The 8,887-nt window shown below is 44.6% G+C and overlaps 1 long non-coding RNA gene across 2 annotated transcripts; it reads left to right on the top strand.

Moving 5' to 3' along the window:
• Positions 1-575: 575 nt before the first annotated feature.
• Positions 576-8,182, top strand: LOC110351748 (uncharacterized). 2 transcript variants are annotated; one of them, XR_002399547.4, is made up of 3 exons: positions 576-1,251; positions 6,646-6,751; positions 7,524-8,182. It is a non-coding gene; the product is annotated as an uncharacterized lncRNA (long non-coding RNA). The 2 variants fall into 2 exon arrangements; XR_011807889.1 differs by lacking the exon at positions 576-1,251 and adding an exon at positions 5,231-6,003.
• Positions 8,183-8,887: the final 705 nt, after the last annotated feature.

Below are 8,887 nucleotides of genomic sequence, written 5' to 3'. Positions count from 1 at the left end.
CAATCCCCACAACTATCACATCTTAGGGAACTTGTAGAGATGGAAAATTTGTATGAGGACCCTTGCCTCTGCAGTATCTCAAATGCTAATGTGATTCTAACAGGTAACATTGGTTGCAATCCTATGAGAATAAGCTTTTTAATAATCTTATGAGAATAGGCTTTCTACAGTTAAAATATTTCTGTAGATATTAAAAAAGGTGCCTCTGTATATACAAAAAACATGGGTATTGTTATTATGTCTATGCATCTATGCTTCTGATGCCCTCCCTCTTTGTCCCCACATCTGTTTCCAAGAATGTCATACCTGGAAAGAATCATTTTAAATTAATTCAATTTGTTTCAAAGCAGCCTAAGCTGCATCCCTCACAAGGGCCACTCAATCATATTACTGCTCCTGTGAAACTCTTAATGGGACACAAAACAAGTAAAAGTAGATTCAGGTGATCTCACATATTAAACATACTAATTAAATCTGGCAGCAAAATCACTTTGTGAATTTCCTTTAATCCTGTTTTTAAATTAGGCCATATGTATTTTGGCTCCAGTTTTCACGTGCTCTATTTTGTATGAACTTCCTTTTAACCATGTCCTGTGGCCAATTCACATCCAATTGTTTGAAAATTGGTCTTAGGTGATAACCCTGAATGATTAAATATGAAGCTAATTCTGCTTTCAAATCCACCTGTTCCTTTGAAAAGCACAGTAAATGTCCCCCAGAGGAGGAAGGTTCAAAGCTGCACTGATCTGACTGTGTCTACTGAAAACCCAAATGTTATGATCTCTGTGTTATATGAGATACTATCCCTAAAGTAAAACTAGCTTTAGGGAAGTGGGGATACTTGCTTTAAATCAGTAGTACTTTTCACATTGCCACTTTTATAATCTTACCTGTGGGGCAATATGGGCTTATTTATATAGTTTTGCAGTGACAGGCTGATTAACAGGAGCTTCTTCTTAAAAGTCCTTTTCTGTACAGTTTTTGTATTTAACCTGTGCTGTAGAAACTTGAGCATGCAGTTCACGGAGGTCTGCATTGTTAGCCAAAATGTTAGCAGTCAGTATCTACTTGGATAAATAATCTGCTGCGCATATTTTAACTTCAGGAAGCCAAAACTCCAGATGGCTCCTCTGGCACCCAGGATATATGGTGGCACCTGAATGGACTCTCTTTTAGGGGGTAGGAGCAAATTCCGTGGTACTGCTGGGACCTATGATACTGGTGATGCTTTGATCTCTCACTCTTCTTGTGGTATGCTTTGGTTTTTAACTATTTTGTTTTTGTATCCTAGGAGTTTTAGTTTGTTCTCAGGTTGATAGAAACGTTTTGTGGTCTGTGCTGTAGTGTGTCTTTGTGCATTATGGAGAAAGTGTTCAGAGGCTGTTCTCAGCAAAACATCTGTTGATGTGATCTTGGAGGGACTGGATTTGGTGACCCAGGGAGTCCCTTTCCTCTTCATTCTATACTTCACTCCTGATTGCACCAGTGGCATGAAATATGCAATAAATAATAGAATCTATAGCAGCTCTGCTTTCACATAATAGAAATGGCAGCAAAATTCTTTCCTGGAGCAGCTTTCCGGAGCATCTGAGCCAACCATTCAGCTGGTGTAACCTGTTATAGCTCTGTCAAATTGCACAGGACTCCATCAATTTACTGCAGCAGCAGTTTTGGCCACCCTCGTTCCATCAGGAATTGGTGGACAAGAAATTTACATATATAGGCACACACACAGACGTGCGCATCCAGGTTACAAACCAACACGTACTCAGAGCTCTTGTTTTTTTTTTTCTGGGGGGAAAGTCTGCTCTGTTAGAGCAAGTCTGTGTCAGCACAGTTCCCTTGATCTCTGTGCTGCTAGTGACTCTTGCACTGGTGAGTAACCTCCAAGAGCAAGAAAAAGCTGGCAGGGATACACGTGTTTGTGGACATGCACTCATGCACATAGCACACAGAAAAGAAGGGGTACTGTAGAATAAACGTCCTATCTGCAGAGGTGTGAGGTAGTTGCATTACTCAGGAGTGTGCCGAAATGATTGATGCTAAAAATGTTATACTGCTGCACTCCACACAGTGTGCATTAAAGAAAAGCTAATGCAGGGCATATTAAATTTTGAGAGTGGGTTTTGCAACTCTTTAAGAGGCCATGTGCCACGCTTCCTTTTTTTAGGATCCGACTACCAAAATTAAAACCAATAAATCTTTCTAAAAATAACCTGAGAAAAACTTTCCCTCATGTGAAAATGAGGCATGTTAACGTCCTCATGTGCCTTGATTTTCCAGAAGAAAAAAAAAAAAGAGTAGCACCTTGCTGGAAAGAGCTGTATATTCCCTTTGCATAACACCAAGCTCCGTTTTGCCAGTGGTGCAAGACTGGATGTGACTAATTCTGGGGTTCAGGCCAGTAATGCCCATGGGGAGAGGAGGAGGCTCTCCACTAATGGAGACAAAAGACCCTGACTGTGACAGGCTGCCTGAAGAAGAACAGGATTTGGATCACTAAGTCTGATGAAGATGGAGCTGTGGGAAGGTGAAGTGTTTAAAAGTCAATCAGATACAAATTTATTGCATGGATTTTAATGAAGAATGTGTGCTTTGCGGGCATGGCTATGCACATACCCACTGTTTGCATTCAGTGAGCAAAGACACATGTAAAAAATGTTTGCATAACACGAATGGGAAGTAGGTAGGGTGGTTCTTTCTCACAGTCAGGCTCTTTCTGTTTATATATATATATATCAAATTTACATTTATTGCAAAATATCGTGTACCCAGATTGTGCCATACGTTAGACTTGGTATTTCGCTATTGTATGTTGAATTATTGGAGTGAGATGAGAGAGAGGCAGTAAAAGTGATTCGGGTCCTGGGGAGGTGATCATTTCCCACTAAAGGGGAATATAGTTTGCACAGGCAACAAGGAAAGAGATTATTTTAGGAGACTTTCTTCTCTGCATACTTGAAAGCAGAAACAGAAGTGCTATTCAGATCTTTTAAGATTGTACCTTTGTGCCTTCCTCTGCATCTAGAAAGTGCCTTGCCCAATTTGTGCAACTGCTGTTTGCACAGAGGAACAGTAACTGGCCCTGCACGGATTTGTCCAGGGAGATCAGCAAGTGGTGACAGCGGAGGGAAGCTCCCTTCCTGCAGCTAGGTAGAACCAAAACGTGAAAAAAATGGGTGGAAATCACAGCCCTGTATAAACTCAGATAGCTTTCCTATCTCTTAAAACCTCTGAGGCTAGATTTTGGAGACTGTCTCCTGATGCAGTTGGGGGATATGTGGGATAAGTACTACAAGTGCAAGCAGGAAGCTTAATACTTTCTGGAACGGTTATGACTGAGGGCTACAGAGACACCGTGACAATCTTTTCTTCCCTCAGCCCACTCTGCCCAAACGAGGCAGTAATAACTAATCTCCATCTAAAGCATCTCTAGTTATAGCTGTTATTGTATTGGCAGTAAGTGCATAACAAGCCGGTGCTATACTGATGGTTTTGTGCTGATAAAAAACCCAGTCAAGCCAAACGCAGAAAATTGTTTTTTAAAATGTGCTCTGAAATGCTTTCTTGCAGCATTAAAACAGTTTACGGCAGATTCTGAAAACAAAGTGCAAGATGTAGATATCTCATGTTTGCTTTTAAAGACCTAGAAAAAGCTGTGCTTTCTAAACATGCCTTCAGCAGAGGCCCAAATTTGCTGTTGCGCAGTCACACGCAATTACAGTGGAGCAAATGGGGCTGGACCCACTTGCACCATCGGGTGGTGCAGTCTCCAGCTAACCCCAACGTGTCCGTCTGGCATCAGCGGGCCCTTTGCCACCGACTCCACCATGAGCTAGAGCCAGGCCTCCCCTGGGGCCAGGGCTTCTCAGGGATTTCTTTTGTTCATCTGAGCCACTTCTGCCCATTTCAAAAACTGTGGCCAATTAGCTGTAAAAACAGATGTGCCTGTGATATTTCTCTTCCTCTAAAGGTTACCGCCTAGATCGCGCTTGGTGCTTGCATGGCAGAAAGGCGGGAGGAGGGGGAGAGGGGAAGGAGCAAGAAACCTTTGCTGATGCATTTGTGCATCTACTGAAGGAGGAAACAGGTTTTGTTCAGTAACAACCCTTGCAGCACAGAGGATAAGAGGAATGGCAAGGTGCTCTTTTTGTTCCCCCATCCCTATACCCACCAGCCTAGGGAAACCAGGCACAGAAAGTGATGTAGCCCCGTGTTTTTCAGTTTGGCACACTCCCCTCACTGCTGGGAGCTTTGGGGGTCAACCTAAGCCTTGAGAAGCGAAAATACATCCCAGCAGGGTTCCCTGGTGTGCGTGGGGAAGGGATCTCCGTGCTGGCTGTTGAGAGGGCCGCTGGGGATGAGCATCTATGAGGTGAAGCTAGCTGTCACTCCTTGGGGAAGCTGGCCTCGTGGTGCCTCGGGGCAGGCTGTCCATCCTCTGCTGTCACCGCCTCTCCTGCTCCGTGTGTGGCATCAAGGCAGCCGCGGGATGTAACCGTAGACTCGGGCTATTTAAGGCTGCCACTACTGCTGGCGAACACGTACAGCAGGTGACTCATGGAGAAGAAGAGATCATTTTTTTAAATGCAGCTTTTCAGGCTCAGGCTTTTGCACCACAGTGGACAGGGAGTGCTGTTGAACTAGAAAAGCCGCTCTCAGAAAAAGTTTCCTCATTTCACTTTACAGCATGGAAAAAAAAAAAAGATCGTTCTCTTACACGAAATGTGATACAAAGGCCAGAATGCTCTTGACAGGGCTGGTGGGATCACTGGGCAGCAAAGTCTGATGTGAGCGAGGAGCATCAGGCACTTCCACGCTGCGAGGGCTGATGAAGCCTCGGACCCCCTCCTGACTGCAGATCTTCACAGCAGCATTCCTTGTGTGACAGGCTTTTTCACATTTCCCCATTCAGCTGATTGTGGGTGCTGTGCTATTTTAAACCCACATGGAAGTATGTTTTCAGGACCATCTGCTACCGGCCCTAACCCAGATGATACAGTTAGAGCCTGCCCACAGCATCCTCCCCTCCTTCAGGCGGTTCCAGGAACAAGCGGTGAGTCAGTCCCGCAGCTGAACTCATATTTAGCTAACCCTGATATCCTGCGTGTCGGAGGGAAAGGCACAACGGCCTTCCCAGGTGCAAAGCCTTGTTGTTTCCATGAGTTAGAGGACCCAGCTTGGAATTTAAAAAAAAAAAAAAAAGAAAAAAAAAGAAAAAAAAGAAAAATCAGAAAAACAAACCAAAACTGAAGCGATGTCACATCAGTGCATCTGTGGCTCTCCCTCATGCTGAAATGATACTTGGCATGAGCAGGGCTCCTTTTTTCCTTGGAGGATGAGGATGAGAGTGGGCCCCTCCTGGAGTGGTCTGAAAGCCAGTGCCTCCCATCAGGGTCATCAGGCAAATGTTGTTAAACACATGTCTGTAAGTCTGGATGAGGCTCTTCCTTCACATGAAGGTCTCCCGAACCTCAAATAAGGTTTCATCCAATGAATTGTCTAAAATAGCCTCCCGCAGAGCTCTGTGACTAAAGGCCTGTGTTTATAAGCCATTATTTAGTATATTTTAATCTTGTGCTCTTTGTTCCCTCTGTGTTCTAGCAGCAGCTTTCTGGTCATCCACTCATTTGGCAAAACTGGCAAAACGTGCCCTCTCCTTTGGACTGCTGCTGTCGTCACGCTTCTCCTGGATGCACTTAGCATGCTGTACTGCTTGCCACCCAGCAGGTTAATGACCCATAATTATCTTCCCCATATAATGAGGAAAGCTCAATATCTCCGCAGCGGACACACTAGCATGCAGCCCAGGCAAAGTGTTTCAATGTTAAACGATACCTGAGGCCCTGCCCTGTTCCCACTGAAGTCGACAGTGAATTCATCGACTCTGCCGAGCTGTGGATTTCCTAACTCTGCGGCACAAAGAAAAACGCTTGCTGAAGCCTCTGGCAGCATTACCTGCAAAACGAGCGTGTGCAAATTCAGTTTTATTTAGGCTACGCAGTGAGTATCCTGTTTTGATCCATGCTGATTTAAATCGAGCGTTGTGAACCTCGTTATTTAGTGCTGCTCACATGAGGCTGAATTTGCTACAGTACCCTTGAGACAGGCAGGCTTTATCCTGCCGAACAGAAACATCCGCAGCTGTACCACACTGCTGCAGGCTCCTTGGAGTTACTTCATCGCCGACTGACAGCTGTGTCCCCTGACCATTATCTGGTGGCCACATACTTCAATAGCGGACTGTATGTACTGTATGCACTAGACTACAGTGTGACCTGACAGCTCGGCTTCCTCTCCCAGAGTATATCTTCTGCTACTCTTTAGCATCCTACAGTTTATCTGTGGTCAGCTTTCTTACCCATTTCCTGCCAGCTGCTACTGGTCTTTTAGTCAGCTCCGCCAGGCATGCAGGCACTGGTGAGCTTTCTGAGCCTGAAACCGCGTTATTTCTTGGATATAGGCATTACAATACAAGATTTTAAATGCAAGATTTAAACACAAGATTTCTTTGCACCTTGTGTAATGACAATTAAAAAAATGTCGCTCTAAGAAATATGCCTCCTGTTTATAATGCGTTATTCATTTTATTTCTTTTGATTTCTTTTTATGAGTTATTCATTTTAATTTCTTGCCTTGTTGCAGTGTTATGGCTGAGGCTTGACAAGCACGAAGTAGTTTCTCACAACAGTTATAACTCATTTTGTCAGCACAAGGAGCCCAGCACTTGGTATCCTTCTTCCCTCCCTTGGTGAGTTGTTCCACAGAGATGTTAAAGCAGCTCTTTGGTATTTTATAGGATGGTAACTCTTCTCTGTAAGCCTTTTGGAAAATCGCTACTTCTCTGTGCTGTGGTGGAGGTGATGGAGACTGGAGTGCAATGCACATGGTGAACTCAGCTTGGAGGTGTTCCTGCTGCTGCAGCAGGGTGAAGAAACTGCCCAGCAGCTTCCACAGAGGGTTGGTGCTGAAGGATGCGTCCCTTGCTCTTGTTACTCCTCTAGGATCATGTTCTAGGTTTATTCTTGGGGCTATTTTGGGAAGCATCTGCTCTGGGAGAAATCAAGGTTTTGGAGTTTGAGGCTGGGAAGTGAGCATTTTCTCTTTGATGGGCTTCCCTGGACGATGGCTCCCTTCCCCAGAAAGCCCCAGTCCGTCCCAAATGAGAGGGTTGTTTGATGGGGCAGAAATCAGCTCCCTGGGCTGTGGGCTCCAGCCTACTGAACAAAATGGCTTTGAAACAGTGGAAGGAGAAGAGCTCAAAGCCTTGCCCAGAGGCGGCTTCTTCTTTTAGTTTTCTTCTAAAGTAAAAAGGACTTAAACCTTTATGAGGTTTATGAGTCAGCAAGTAATAGATCCTTATGCTGGGCAGTGTGAAACTTCCTGTGCCTCCTTGCATGCTCTTTGCTAAGACCTGACACACACACTTGGTAGCTGCTTCCCCTGTTAATAAGAGCAAGGAGGGCACGGATAAGAGCATGGATCAGGCCATGGTCATGACTATATCCCCTTCTACTCTGCAGGCTGACTGCATGCCTGGAAGCAGGAGCGCTTAAGTCAAAGTCTGAGGCAGACAACATGGAAAATCAAGAGGAAAAAGAAGTCATGCTCAAGTTCTCGAGTTCAGCACTGACCTTCTGAGGGATTGAACATTCATGGCAATCTCTCACGTGAAATGCGAAGCAGAAATGTCTTCCTGCCATTCAAAGAGTAGGAGGGATTGCTTCCATCCTTTCCCTTTCATTCAGCATTTATTCTGAAACCTAATGATGGCAGCCGGGGATGGGGGTTGAATTCTTTTTCTGAAGCACCCTTTGGTAGAGCCTGTCAATCCCAGTGATCTGTTGAGGATGCACAGAAAGTTTGTCTCACCATCTTAGAGTTGTGAATATGATGTTTTTAACATTCATCGTTGCCTGCTCTTCTCCTGGTTACTTTAGAGGATGCAGCTAGGAAAAAAAAAGCTTTATTTGTCCAACTGAATTCTACAGAATGCCTGTTAGATCTTTCTGTGTCTGCTGTGGGGCTCCTGGCATGTCTTGAGGGAGTTTTAGGTTTTAAGGATGGGAAGGGTTGTTGCAATCCTCTGGTCTGATCTCCTGCATAATGCAACCCATAAAAAAACACTGGAGCTCTTTTGTACCTGATGCGTTTGGCTTATTAAAACTCATGTTCCAAAGAATCCACTTGACCCAGTGATGCGGATCTGCCAGTATAACTATTTGTACCTCTATTATTTACCACTACAGTATGTTTTTTCAATCAGCTTTAATGGAAACAATTTTTTTTCTTTTATTTTCTCCAGATAATTGCTAAGGTTAGTGAGCAGCACTGGGCTAAGACAAGTCTTCTGTGGGATCCCATTAGACATCTTCCGAAGATGGGGATGATTCAGTTAGGATTGCCTTTTTGAGCTCTGTTGGCTCACCATCTTTTAATCGATTTAGTATGAGGTACATTCGTTCTGGGTAGCGCTAATTATTTTAATCAGAGTGCCGCGTGGGACTGAGTTAAATGCCTCACAGATGTTGAAACACACAACGAAGACACAGCTACCTTTATCAGCTCAACTTGTAATTTCACTAAAAAGCCACACTGAGCTCATTTGACAAGACTGTTCCACGAAGCCGTGTTGATGACTATTAATTACGCTGCCGTCTTTTGAGCCTTTTTCAACTCTGACCCATGTGAGCTTGTCGGTGTGGGATGAAGCTGCAATGCAAATGAGCCGTGGGGCAGAGGGCACTTGCTGAGCCATGTGATATGCAGGCCAGGAGCTGCACAGGCTAGTATTAGTCTTGGAAAGCCTGCTACCTTGTTAACCCTTCCCATCAATCCACTTGATTCCTCGGTCAGCGGTGGGCTCACCAACCTGTCATTGCCCAGG

Source organism: Anas platyrhynchos, chromosome 3 (assembly GCF_047663525.1).
Source record: "Anas platyrhynchos isolate ZD024472 breed Pekin duck chromosome 3, IASCAAS_PekinDuck_T2T, whole genome shotgun sequence".
NCBI lineage: Eukaryota > Metazoa > Chordata > Aves > Anseriformes > Anatidae > Anas > Anas platyrhynchos.
The sequence above is the reverse complement of the archived record's forward strand: the minus strand, read 5'-3'. Positions and strand labels throughout refer to the sequence as shown.